This window comes from Gracilinanus agilis, chromosome 1, assembly GCF_016433145.1.
Source record: "Gracilinanus agilis isolate LMUSP501 chromosome 1, AgileGrace, whole genome shotgun sequence".
NCBI lineage: Eukaryota > Metazoa > Chordata > Mammalia > Didelphimorphia > Didelphidae > Gracilinanus > Gracilinanus agilis.
The window spans coordinates 275,340,646-275,355,538 of record NC_058130.1 but is presented as its reverse complement, the minus strand read 5'-3'; positions in this window follow the sequence as shown (position 1 = coordinate 275,355,538).

Genomic DNA, 14,893 nt, shown 5'->3' with positions numbered 1-14,893 from the left:
CTCCTGTAGTTCTTCCTCTGAATGTGGGTAGTGTTCTTTTCCATAAGTCCCTCAGAATTGTCCTGGGTCATTGCATTGCTGCTAATACAGAAGTCCATTACATTCTATTTTATCACAGTGTATTGGTCTCTGTGTACAATTTTCTTCTGGCTCTGCTCCTTTCACTCTGCATCAATTCTTGGGGGTCTTTCCAGGTCACATGGAACTCCTCCAGTTTATTATTCCTTTTAGCACAATAGTATTCCATCACCAGCATATACCACAATTTGTTCAGCCATTCCCCAATTGAAGGACATACCCTCATTTTCAAGTTTTTTGCCACCACAAAAAGAGCGGCTATAAATATTTTCGTATGAGTCTGTTTATGATCTCTTTGGGGTACAAACCCAACAAGGCTATGGCTGGATCAAAGGTCAGGCAATCTTTTTTTAGCCCTTTGAACATAGTTCCAAATTGCTATCCAGAATGTTTGGATCATTTCATAACTCCACCAGCAATACGTTAATGTCCCAATTTGGACACTTCCCCTCCAACATTCATTACTCTCCCCTACTATCATTTTAGCCAATCTGCTAGGTGTGAGGTGATACCTCAGAGTTCTTTTGATTTGCATTTCACTAATTATTAGAGATTTAGAACACTTTCTTAAGTGCTTATTGATAGTTTTAATTTCTTTGTTTGAAAATTGCCTATTCATATCCCTTGCCCATTTATCAATTGAGGAATGGCTTGATTTTTATACAATTGATTAAACTCCTTGTATATTTGAGTAATTATAATTAGACCCCTGTCAGAGTTTTTCTTATAAAGATTTTTCCCAATTTGTTGTTTCCCTTCTGATTTTGGTTGCATTGTTTTTGTTTGTACAAAAACTTTTTAATTTAGTATAATCAAAATCATTTATTTCACATTTTGTAATTTTCTCTAACTCTTATTTGGTTTTAAAATCTTTCCTTTCCCAGAGATCTGACAAGTATATTTTTCTGTGTTCACTTAATTTATTTATACTTTACCTCTTTATATGCAGGTCATTCACACATTTTGACTTTATCTTGGTGTAGGGTGTGAGATGTTGATCTAAACCTAATCTCTCCCATATTGTTTTCCAATTTTCCCAGCAGTTTTTGTCAAACAATAGATTTTTGTCCCAAAATTTGGGCTCTTTGGGTTTATCATACACTGTCTTGCTGATGTCACTTACCCCACGTCTATTCCACTGATCCTCCCTTCTCTGTCTTAGCCAGTACCATATTGTTTTTATGACAGCTGCTTTATAATATAGTTTAATATCTGGTCCTTCTAGGCCACCTTCCTTCAAATTTTTTTCATTATTCCCTTGAGATTCTTTTTTTTTAACCCTTAACTTCTGTGTATTGGCTCCTAGATGGAAGAGTGCTAAGGGTGGGCAATGGGAGTCAAGTTACTTGCCCAGGGTCACACAGCTGGGAAGTGTATGAAGCCGGATTTGAACCTAGGACCTCCTGTCTCTAGGCCTGACTCTCAATCCACTGAGCTACCCAGCTGCCCCTCCCTTGATATTCTTGATCTTTTGTTCTTCCAAATGAACTTTTTATAGTTTTTTTCTAATTCAGTAAAGAACTTTTTTGGTAGTTTGATAGGTATGGCACTATATAAATAAATAAATTTGGGTAGAATGGTCATTTTTATTATGTTAGCTCATCCTACCCATGAGCAATCAATGTTTTTCCAATTATTTAGATCTAGATTTAATTGTTTGGAAAGTGTTTTGTAGTTGTGTTTGTATAATTCCTGTGTTTGTTTTGGTAGATAGATTCCTAAGTATTTTAAATTGTCTAGGGTGATTATAAATGGTGTTTCTCTCTCCACCTCTTGCTGCTGTGATGTGTTGGAAATGTATAGAAATGCTGATGATTTATGTGCATTTATTTTGTATCCTGTAACTTTGCTAAAGTTATTGATTATTTCTACAAGCTTCTTAGTTGATTCTCTAGGATTTTTTAAGTAGACCAACATATAATCTCCCTAGAGTGATAGCTTAGTCTCCTCGTTGCCTATTTTGATACCTTCAATTGCTTTTTCTTCTCTAACTGCTACTGCTAGTGTTTCTAGTACTATGTTGAATAATGGATGTGATAATGGGAATCCTTGTTTCACTCCTGATCTTATTGGGAAGGCTTCTAATTTGTCCCCTTTGCATATGATGTTTGTTGATGATTTTAGGTGTATACTATTTATTATTTTTAGGAAAGGTCCTTCTATTCCTATACTTTTCAGTGTTTTCAATAGGAATGGATGCTGTATTTTGTCAAAGGCTTTTTCAGCATCTATTGAGATAATCATGTGATTTTTGTTTGTTAGACTGTTGATATGGTCAATTATGTGGATGGTTTTCCTAATGTTGAACCATCCTTGCATTCCTGGTATAAATCCCACCTGATCATGGTGGATGATCTTCTTAATTACTTGCTGGAGTCTCTTTGCTAGTATTCTAGTTAAGATTTTTGCATCTATGTTCATTAGGGAGATTGGTCTATAGTTTTCTTTCTCTGTTTTTGATCTACCTGGCTTTGGAATCAGTACCATATTTGTGTTATAAAAGGAATTTAGTAGGATGACTTGTTTCTTTATCATATCAAATAATTTGTATAGTATTGGGATTAGTTGCTCTTTGAATGTCTTACAGAATTCACTTGTGAATCCATCAGGCCCTGGAGATTTTTTCTTAGGGAGTTCTTTGGTGGCTTGTTCAATTTCTTTTTCTGATATGGGATTGTTTAGGTATTCTATTTCTTCTGCTGTTAATCTAGGCAATTTATATTTTTGTAAATATTCATCCATATCACCTAGATTGCTATATTTATTGCCATATAATTGGGCAAAATAGTTTTTAATGATTTCTTTAATTTCCTCTTCATTAGAGATGGGGTCTCCCTTTTCATCTTTGATACTGTCAATTTGGTCTTCTTCTTTCCTTTTTTATTAGATTGATCAGTACTTTGTCAGTTTTTTTTATCTGTTTTTTCAAAATACCATCTTCTAGTCTTTTTTAATTCAATAATTCTTGTCACATGTTTTCTTGGTCAAATATTTTATAATTGATTGATCTATGATCCTCATCTTTAAAATGTGGGCGTTGACTAAAGAGATAATGAGAAATACTTGTACAAAAATACTTATAGCCTCACTCTTTGTGCTGGCAAAAGAAAATGGAAAATGAAGGGCTGTCTTTCAATTGGGGAATGGTTGAACAATTTGTGATATCTGATAGTGCTGAAAAGAATGATGAACTAGGGAATTTCTATGTGAACTGGAATGACCTCCAGGAAGTGATGCAGAGCAAAGGATCAGAACCAGGAGAACCATATACACAGAGTCCAATACACTGTGGCATGATTGAACGTAACTGAGTTCTCTACTAGCAGCAATGTAATGATCCAGAACAATTCTGAGGGACTTATGAGAAAGAACGCTGTCCAGATCCAGAGAAAGAACTGTGGAAGTAGAAATGCAGAAAAAATACATATTAATCACATAGTTCAATGGCGATCTGATTAGGGTTTTGATATTAAAAGATCACTCTATTTCAAATATGAATAACATGAAACTAGGTTTTGAATAATGATACATGTATAAACCAGTGAAATTGCTTGTCAGCTTTGGGAGGGGGAAGGGATAAGGAGTAGGAAAAATCATGAATCATGTGACCTTGGAAAAATATTCTAAAGAATCAAATTATCAAATAAGTAACTAAATAAATGAATAACCGAATAGATAAATAAAATGTGGAAGGTTGAACTAGATGGTTTCTTATTCCCCAATAAATGCTAGATAAATAATTCTAAGAGAAAAATAAACAATATTATTACATTATACATTAATATATGTATATTTATATGTAAATTATAATTATATTCATGCTTGCCCTAAAATATTATCAATTGATACTTTTGATATTGGTGATAATTTAGTGAGAACAAAGTCATGGAATAGGTTTCGTTAAAAATAAACATCGATTAAACACCTAATGTGCCACAGTACAATGAAAACAACTGAATGAACATGTCAGTGTCAACTACCCTGTCTATGGATCTACCACTCTTCACTTGGAATATTTTGCCTGGTATCCATGACAGGTCTCTTTCTGTTTGTCAGCCTCTGTCTGCATATTTCTCTATCAGTCTATATTTGTTATTATGTATCTTTTTTGCCTCTCTGTTTCTCTCCTTCAATCTTTCTCTGCTATAAGTTCCTTCTCAAAGAAGTACATCACTTTTTATCTGTATATTAATATTAATAAAGTTTAAGTTGTTTTACTTTTAAATTATTTTGTTAGCTAGAATTAGTTGCTTTTTCTCAAGTGTACATGCTATGCGTCATGTTCTATATGATATATGATATATTTATAATATAATATAAGATAGTCTGTGAGAATACACATGAATATTACATGTGTCTAATATATAGTATGTGTATATGTGTGTGTACATATTCATTTAGGCATACACACATGCATAGATACATATATAATATGATTAGAGAGGAAACTTCAGTATTTTATTCATTTTATTCTGCCAAATTAAATAATCAAGCAGATACCAAGATCCAACCAAACCAGTCTTTTAATTGTTCCTCACACATGATGCTCCATTCTTTGTCTCAATAGACTGTCTGGGGGGTGTGGGCAGCTGAGTAGCTCAGTGGATTGAGAGTCAGGCTTAGAGAAGGGAGGTCCTAGGTTCAAATCAGGCCTCAGACACTTCCCAGCTGTGTGATCCTGGGCAAGTCACTTGACCCCCATTACCCACCCTTACCACTCTTCCACCAGGGAGCCAATACACAGAAGTTAAGGGTTAAAAAAAATAGACTGGCTTGTCTCTATGTCTATGTACCTTCTACTTGAGGACTTACGGTATTCCCAAGTTTTCATGAGCCTTCTTCTCAATATTATTCTGTATCTATTTTGTATCTCCCTAGAGGCATATGTGACTCCCTTTTTGCCAGCCTCCTCTGCCTGATGCCCTGCTCTGGCTGCCCTATTTACCATCCCACTTCCTTAGCTACTTCTGCTACCATCTCTTTTTTAATTATCACAATCTACACACAAATAGTCCTGGTGCTGCTATTGCTTGAGCCCCTCACTCATCTTTGCAGATACAAATGCCTAGCCCTCAAAAAAGGGTAAAAGATGAGAGAGAGAGAGAGAGAGAGAGAGAGAGAGAGAGAGAGAGAGAGAGAAACAGGAGTAGTATTTCCCATTGTCACAGCAGCAACTCAGATTGAATGGATTTTACCAAAAGTCGTGATTTTGAAAATAAAGGAGGATCAAGGGCTTATATTTTCTTGCTCCACTTCTCTGATTTGAACCCTAACTTATTCCTAATATTGTATCTATTTTGTATCTCCCATAGCTATATGTGACTGACTCACCTTTTGCTAGCCTCCTCTGCCTGACGTCTTGCTATGGCTGCCCCACAGTTCCATTTGTGAGAAAAATTCCTTTATGACTGGAAAGACATAGATAATAATAACTATTTTTATTATTTCTTTGTCTAAAGTGATCTTCCATTCTATTTTGTATTTTTTTCTCTCTTATTAATTTTTAAAAAATTGTTGTTCTGACAAAGTGTGAATTACTGCTGATGTGAAAACAGCTTCCACCTATTCAGATTGACAACTTTACTGGTAGGATAAGTGACTTTCCCATGACCTTACAGTATTTGTAAGAGAAAGAACTTAAAGTTAACTCTTCCTAACATCAAGAAAGGATCTATATTCATGAGCCTTTGTTTTCTAGTTTGGAGAAATTTTCTCCCCTTTGGAAGGAATGGAAGTTAATTAAAATTCAAAAACTTTACTTTTTCTCCTTCATATATTACCATTATGGCTATCCTTTCTCTATTCATTCTATTCTGAAAATTTCCATAAGTCTTTTTTAGCATCTCCATTCAAATATTCATCTAATTTCTTCCCTTTCCCTAGTAAAACTTACTTTTCTTCAATCATTAACATTAAAAATAAATTTGGAACATGATTGTAATCCTATTTTATTTATAAAAATTTTAGTCTACTCTTATTGCAATAGTCTCTTCCTTTTGTTTTTTAATGCTCTCAATAATGTGTAACTCTCACGACTTCAGTTACATATGAATTAAATAGATGGTTATGGGTCATACTGGTTACTCAATCAAATACTTTATGACATTATTTCTATGAGGATGGTCCTTGAATTCCAAATATCCATTTTCTAGTAAACTTTTGGAAAACAATTCTTCTTTAAATTGGGGCCTTAAAAGTATCTCTATCTCTCCCTACACCTATATCTATTTTATCAATGTGTATACACATATATCTGAATACAAATATGAATATATAGATACATATGTATGCATGTGCATGTAGATAATATGTATATATTCACATATATACTCACATGCCGGCCCACATGTTCTACAAGGAGTTATAGAAATAGCTAACCAGTTATTTTTTTGCAGAGAATACCACAAGTGTAAATTGCTTTGAATTGTAATTTAAGGATTAACTTAGACAGAAGAAACTTCTTGAATTTTAAGTATGGTTAAGCATCGGAATAGACAATGTAAGGAATTTGACCAAGGTATAGACCTGCCAGAAGGAAGGAAGGCAATTGGGACAGACAGACTTGTTACTTGTCTAGTTCTCAAGCTTTTAATTAATTTTTTTCATCAGTTTCAGAATGATATTCATATAGCACCCCAATGAAGAGTAATGGGAAATATTTACATGTTGCTAGACTTCTTTGAGGGGTCAAGGTAGGCCTGTGTTTATTATTGGAAATAATTCAGAAATTTATTTTATTTTGCTGGACATGGATGATCTATTGATTAAAAAAGGAAAGAAAGAAAAAGGAAACAACAAAAATGAGGGTCTTGACAAAAGCTAGGGCAGACAAAGAATTTTAAACTGACATCTATAAATGTGTACGACTCAGTCCACCTGAAACATCCTCATGTGTTTCTTTCTGAATTTTTTTCAATTTCCTTTCTATATAAAGAGGTCAATGATTAAAATGACAATTTCTTAGGACACAAGGAGTAAAAAACTAATAATGCTAATCCCTATCAATTTGCATACAGAACTCTTTATAAAAACAAAGTACAAGTTTTCTTCCTCTTTGGGCTATCTGGAACCTCTTTATTTGGAGACTGAGCAGAAGAATGTATATTGTAAGGGAGAATAAGAAACCAGGTCTTTGCAATTTTGCAAACATAGCAAAAGGCATGGGTTTGCAAAAGTGGGTCTGAGGGCAGCTGGGTAGCTCAGTGGAGTGAGAGTCAGGCCTAGAGACAGGAGATCCTAGGTTCAAACCCGGCCTCAGCCACTTCCCAGCTGTGTGACCCTGGGCAAGTCACTTGACCCCCATTGCCCACCCTTACCAAATCTTCCACCTATGAGACAATACACCGAAGTACAAGGGTTTAAAAAAAAAGTGGGTCTGGTCACAAGCACAAAACTGAAAGAACAAGTTCTGGAATCCAGGGAAGGGATAAAACCAATGACCAAAGACCACTGAGGGTCGGATATTCCTGTTCAGCCAGGAGAGTGGAGAGTTCACTTTCTGTGGCAGTTTTGTTTATGCCTGAATGAGGCGACTTATCTTTCTTGATACCTGGAAGTTGCTATAGTCCAACTATTTAGGAGATTCCTGAGATCTGTTCCATCCATGTCTCCAGTTGCCATCTCCCAGATATCTTGTGAGCTCCAGATTCTTGAGAGGTTTCCTGACTGAGTGTGAGTGAGAGCCAGACCCCTGATAAACTCTGTCTTTGAAAAAGAGGCCTGCTATCTTGGCCTCTGAAGAAGAGACTGAGATCATCTAGATTTCAACTGTCTGATGAACTTTTACTGTGCTACAATTTATTTTAGGATTAGAGTAGATTAGGGTAGATTATAAAGAAGGGGGAATTTAGTTTGAGAGAGCAGGGTTTTAAAGAGCTTAAAGATCTTGAAGAGGATTCCATGAGGAATCTGTAGGAGTTGGGTGGAGAAACTAGATCTTAGAGTTAGGGACTCCTTTTTCCCTGGTCTTCCATCATTTCTTTTAGTTTACTGTCAATAAAACTAATTTACTATTTATAAAGAAAAGTCAGATTGCATTTTGGCCTAAGAGTTGACTCTCAGGCCTACCCAGGCCTGAAGATTGAGTTCATCTGAATATATATGCCAACAATAACTCTACAAACCTGTTGAGTTGTCTTATTCACTTATTTCAATACTAATATAAAACAACTAGAACTTCCCCTTTAAGCTTAAATATATGATTTTATATAAATGCATGGATAGACATAAATATATATGTATGTAAATATACACACACACATATATGTATATATATACATATATATATATATATATATATATAGAGAGAGAGAGAGAGAGAGAGAGAGAGAGTCAAAAAGATATGTGTGTCTTTGTATATAAAGGAGGGAGAGTACTACAATGGATATAGATATAGATATAAGCTATTAAACCTATTAAAAATAAACTAAAATTTTGGGGAAAATGTGCATATTTATGTCTGTATATATGTGTGTGTGCTCATATATATCTTTGTATATAGATAAAAATATACAGGCATACATAGAAGTAGGCGTATGTATATCTTCATATGTACATATATGAAGAGAGGGACTTGAAGTGAAAATAGAGTAATTTCTATGTGACAGATAGTAGCTAACAAAGAAGAAAACCAAAAGTCTGGCACTGATGTGTGTGTGTGTGTGTGTGTGTGTGTGTGTGTGTGTGTTTGGGTATATGTGTGTGTGTGAATCAATTATAAAACCACAAAGATTTGTTTCTTTCTTTGGTATGTAAACATGAAACAAAGTCAAAATACTATTTGGAAACTTGTGAAGAAAACCTGGACAAAGAAAAGGTTGTTTTGAGTGTCCATGAAGGGAATTCAGGAAGATCAAGATCACAAAAATAATTGTAACTGAGATGACAAAATCAGTATTTTGCTGTCTAAACCAATTGTGTCCTTGAAAATGATGCGAAGGAATTAAACCACTACAAAGACAACAATAAAAAAGGAATATGAACTTTTTTCATGCTATTTTTATTTTTTTATATTTTATTTTTTTAGAAAAACTTTCCATGGTTATATGATTCTTGTTTTTACTTTCCCCTTCACTCCCCTTTACTCCCCCCATATCCAATGCACATTTCCACTGGTTTTATCATGTGTGATCAATCAAGACTTATTTACATATTATTGATAGTTGCATTTGTGTGGTCATTTCATGCTATGTTTAATGTTTAAAATCATACTCAAAATTAATAAGTATAAAAATATAAATTAAGTCCATATAAAATTAAAAGAATATCCCTCCTGGCAGGATAATAGAAATAGAGATTAAAGAGATTTCAGAAACCACATAATTCTACTCCTTACTTTTATAGTAAACTGAGGACTAGGAATGTTATGATACTTATCCAACTTCACATTGAAACAAATAGCATACCTGATGGAACCAATAGAGCAGAATAGATGAAACCATACCACTGAGCTCTCCCTACATTTCCCTCCAGACTACTTTAAAATAATGGCATACACCAAATTCTGTAGTGGCAGACCTAATGAAAGGTCAGAATGAGACAAGTTTCCAATTCAAGACAACTTAAAAGGTGAGAAAGAGAAATCAGTGACACTGGAGTGAGGGCTGGACAGGAGTAATAACAGTTGTGGGCCCTTAGAGGCAACTGTGACAAAAGGAGCAGCAACTTCGACATCTCTCTTCCTAGATATAAGGGTATTGGACAACTGGTCAGGTAGACATTATAGGGATCTCTACTACTAGAACTCTGGAACTGGGTGCAGGATAAGGCATTTGTAGCAACTCCATTGCTCATAGGCACTTCTTGGTTTCATTTCCAAGGAGGAAAGGAGTACTTTCAGTCACAAAATAGCAAGGACCTTCAGGGACAATATTGTTTTTCACCACAAGGGACAAAGGCCTTGATGAACAATTCTGCTTATGGCTTCAGTGAATTAAGACCCCTTACATAATGGGAATCAGAGTTCTGACCAGGACTGAAAACTTCCAGATCTCAAGAACTACCTCTAAAAAGTGTACATAAAAATATGTTTAACTACAATACATCTTATAGGAAAGGAGAAGAGTTAGTAGGGAGCAGGTAGTACTAGAAATCTACTCTTATCAGATCTTAGATAAAGAGAGAAGAACATATACATACAAAGGGTAAAAAAATCTTAATGTACAGAGAAATAAAAGGGAAAGGGAGGAGATAAGAAAAGGATTGGGATAGGATGAGAGAGGGGCAAAGCAAAGGAAAGTTCTTTAAGGGACTGAGGCACAAAAAGAAGAAAGAGTTGATTAGGATAAAAGAGGACAAGGGAATAAGAAGAGGGAGGGATACTGAGAAGGATATACACATCAAGAAATAGGAGAGTACAGTGAGGGGATAAAGAAGTGACTCATAAGATAACTCAGTAGAGGTATATAGAAAAAAAGTAATAGATAGAAGGATAAACTGAGGATAAAAAATATAGAAAAATACACAACTTGTAATTGTGACATTAAATGTGAGTGGGATGAATTCACCCATAAAATGAAAAAGGATAGCAGAATGGTTCAAAAATCAAAACTGATAATATATTGTTTATAAGAAACGTACTTAAAAATGAAAGACACATATAGAGTAAAATTAAAGGGCTTGAGCAGAATAATGTGAAGAGTGAAACAAGGATGGTCATCATCATCAACATTATTTAACATAGTATTAGAAATGCTAGTAATAGCAGTAAGAGAAGAAAAAGAAATCAAAGGAATAAGAATGGGCAAAGAGGTTAAAAATGTTCATAGATAACATGATATGTACATAGAAAATCTCAGAAATTCAAAGAACATACAGTTGAAACTTTAGATCAATTTAGCAAAGTATCAGGATGTAAAATAAATCCACATAAAGTATTAGCATTTGTATATATTTCTGATAAATTCTTAAAAGAAGAGACAGAAAGAGATACTCCATTTAAAATAACCAGGGATAGAACAAAAATACCTGGGAGTATACCTGCCAAAAAAATTCCAGAATTACATGAAAATAATCATAAAACACTTTAGACAAATAAAGTCAGATCTAAATAAATACATAAATATTCATTGTTCATGGATAAACAGAGCCATTATAATTAAAACCACAGTCCTACCTGAAGTAATCTATGTATTCAATGTCATCCCTGTTAATCTGTCAAAAAGGTATTTTATTGAAGTAAAAAATAATTTGGAAGAATAAAAGATGAAGAATATTAAAAAAATCAATTAAAAACATAAAAGAAGGAGATTTAGTAGTATCCAATTTTAAATTGTATTATAAAGCAGTAATTATCAAAACTGTCTAGAACTGGCTAAAAAATAGGAAGGTAGACAAGGTCATTATCACAGTAGCTAGAAAAAAAAAACTATTTAGGTTGATATGTTAAAAAATCTAAGAGTAAAATAAAGGATTTCACTAAGAGAAATGGGAAGAGAGAAGAAAAATAGGGTAATATAGTATTACTATCCCTTAGAACAGTGAAGGGCAACCTTTTGAACTTGGTGTGTCAAAATTCACCAAAAAAACAAACATAACTCAGGTGATGTATCACTTTGAGAAAGAAAACCTATAATTTCATGATACTTATAGTTTAAATAACAAAAATGTATAATTGTAATATATAAATGTATAATTGTAATATATAACTGTATTTGATAAACCAAAAACTAATTATTTAACTTACCTGCTAAGTGACTTCTTTGTTCATGTCAGTGGGTTACTTTTGTATATTTTTTGATATTATTTGACTTGTGTGGGGTGCCTTGAACTAAGATAAGTGAGGGGGAGGGAGAATTCTTTAACTAACCTGCCTATTAGTGACTTTTTCATTACTGAATTTCATTGGCTAATGAAAATTCATTTAGCAGCTAAATCTTCAATTGAAGGTTCTTATTTTGTACACTTCAAGCCCAAGCAAGTTCTACTAACTTCATCTGTCAATCTGTTTCTTTTATTGGTTTTGATATTATTTAAAATTGAGAATAAGGTTTGTAACATTGAAATGGCAGGGTGGTTTCTGGCAATGGCAATCACAGGGCCCCCAGAGATGTGTCCTCCATGGCATTCTGCTGCTCCCAGTTCCTCCTTCCCAAAGTGAGGTCACAGGTCCCCAAATGGCCCAGAAGTCCCAGAACTAGATGCTCTGTGCAAGAGTTCTGTTGTTTTGGCCTAAAGATCTCCAGCACAGAGTGTCTACATTACACTACAACAAATGTTACATCCTCAGCATGTAGCCCCATACTTCTATGTAGGCGACTGCATGCAACCACGTATCATTGAAATGGTTATGTGTGTCAGTACTGACATGTGTGTCATAGGTTCACCATCAGGGCCTTAGAATACAACTACACCCCTCTTCTATAAAATATGCAGGATGTCTAGCCTAAACCTGGAGGGGTCAGGGGGTGTTATGAAAACATCTGTTGATCCTTTCCTTTGGCATTCACTGCAGGCAAGAATGCCCTCTTTCCTTTCCAAAGGAAAGGTTTAATAAAGTTCATCTTTTGCCTTCTGGACTCTGAGAGCTTCATTTTCTCAATTTTGATTTTTTGGGTGTTATCTTTGTTGAAGTTCTGTTCTACTCTGCTCCTGGGGTATAGAAAATGCTGTTCCAAGCTTCTCTGGTGGCTGGGGTAGGCTTAGCTATCTTTGAATACCTCAATATACATTTTGATGGAATGATGCAGCTGGTCTCTTATGAAGAGCCTTGCAGCTATTTCATAATTTCCCTACCTCAGGTCACATAGAAGTACATAGTTCTGGCTTTCTTATGCTCCCTCACTCAGGTGTTTCATTGCCTCAGGCTACATGAAACCCTGTAAGGTTGGTCCCTACTCTTTGGTTTTGTGTGACCTACTCTTGCATAAATCCACACAGTGTCCAGAAGAAACTGCTTCAAGTTTATTTTATTTTATTTTTTTTTTGAATATTTTCCCATAGTTACATATTTCATGTTCTTTCCCTCTCCCCCAAATCCCATAACCCCATTAGCTAATGCACAATTCCACCGGGATTTACATGTATTTTTGATCCATACCTAATTCCATATTATTGATAGTTGGACTAGAGTTATCGTTTAGTGTCTACATCCCCAATAATATCCCCATCAGCCCATGTGTGCAAATAGTTGTTTTTCTTCTGTGTTTCTCCTCCCACAGTTCTTCCTCTGAATGTGGCTAGTTTTCTTTCTCATAAGTCCCTCAGCCTTGCTCCAGATCCTTGCATTGCTGCTAGTAGAGAAGTCTGTTCTGTTCAATTGTACCACAGTGTATCAGTCTCTGTGTACAATGTTCTCCAAGATCTGTTCCTTTCACTCTGCATCAATTCCTGGAGGTCATTCCAGTTCACATTGAATTCCTCCAGTTCTTTATTCCTTTGAGCACCATCACCAATAGATACCACAATTTGTTCAGCTATTCCCCAATAGAAGGGCATTCTCTCATTTTCTAATTTTTTGCCACCACAAAGAGAGCAGCTATAAATATTTTTGACCAAGTCTTTTTCCTTATTACCTCTTTGGTGTATAATGCAAGCAGTGCTATGACTGGATCAAAAAGCAAATAGTCTTTTAAAGACCTTTGAGCATAGTTCCAAAAAGCCATCCAGAATGGTTGGATCACTTCAAAACTCCACCAGCAATATATTAATGTCCCAATTTTGCCACATCCCCTCCAACATTCATTACTCTCCCTTGTTGTCATTTTAGCCAATCTGCTAGGTGTTAAGTGATAACATGTTTTAATTTGCATTTTTCTAATTATTAGAGATTTAGAACACTTTATCATGTGCTTATTGATAGTTTTGATTTTTTCATCTGAAAATTGCCTATTCATGTCCCTCGCCCATTTATCAATTGGGAGATGGATTGATTTTTTTGTACAATTGATTTAGCTCCTTTTATATTTGAGTAATTAGACCTTTGTCTGAGTATTTTGTTAAAAAATACTTTTCCCCAATTTGTTGCTTCCCTTCTAATTTTGTTAGCATTGGTTTTGTCTGTACAAAACCTTTTTAGTTTAATGTAGTCAAAATTATTTATTTTACATTTTGTGATTTTTTCTAACTTGTTTGGTTTTAAAATCTTTCCCTTTCCATAGTTTTGAAAAGTACACTATTCTGGGCTCACTCAATTTACCTATAGTTTCCTTCTTTATATTTAAGTCATTCATCCAATTCTGAGTTTATCTTGGTATAGGTTGTGAGATATTGATCTACACCCAATTTCTCCCATGTTGTTTTCCAATTTTCCCAGCAATTTTTGTCACATAGTGGGGTTTTGTCCCAAATGCTAGGTTCTTTGGGTTAATCGAAGACTGTCTTGCTGAGGTCACTTACCCCTAGTCTATTCCACTGATCCTCCTTTCTGTCTCTTCGCCAGTACCATATTATTTTGATGACTACTGCTTTATAGTACAGTTTAAGATCTAGGCCACCTTCCTTCATATTTATTTTCATTATTTTCCTTAATATTCTTCATCTTTTGTTTTTCCAAATGAACTTTGTCATAATTTTTCTAATTCAGTAAGAGTTTTTTGGTACATTGATAAGTATAGCACTGAATAGGTAAATTAATTTGGGTAGGATGGTAATTTTTATTATGTTAGCTCATCCTACCCATGAGCAATCAATGTTTTTCCAATTGTTTAGATCTAATTTAATTGTGTGGAAAGGGTTTTGTATTTGTGTTTGTATAATTCCTGTGTTTGCCTTGGCAGATAGATTCCTAAGTATTTTATATTGTCTAGGGTGATTTTAAATGGAATTTCTCTTTCTAACTCTTCCTGCTGCAATGTGTTGGAAATATATATATATATAT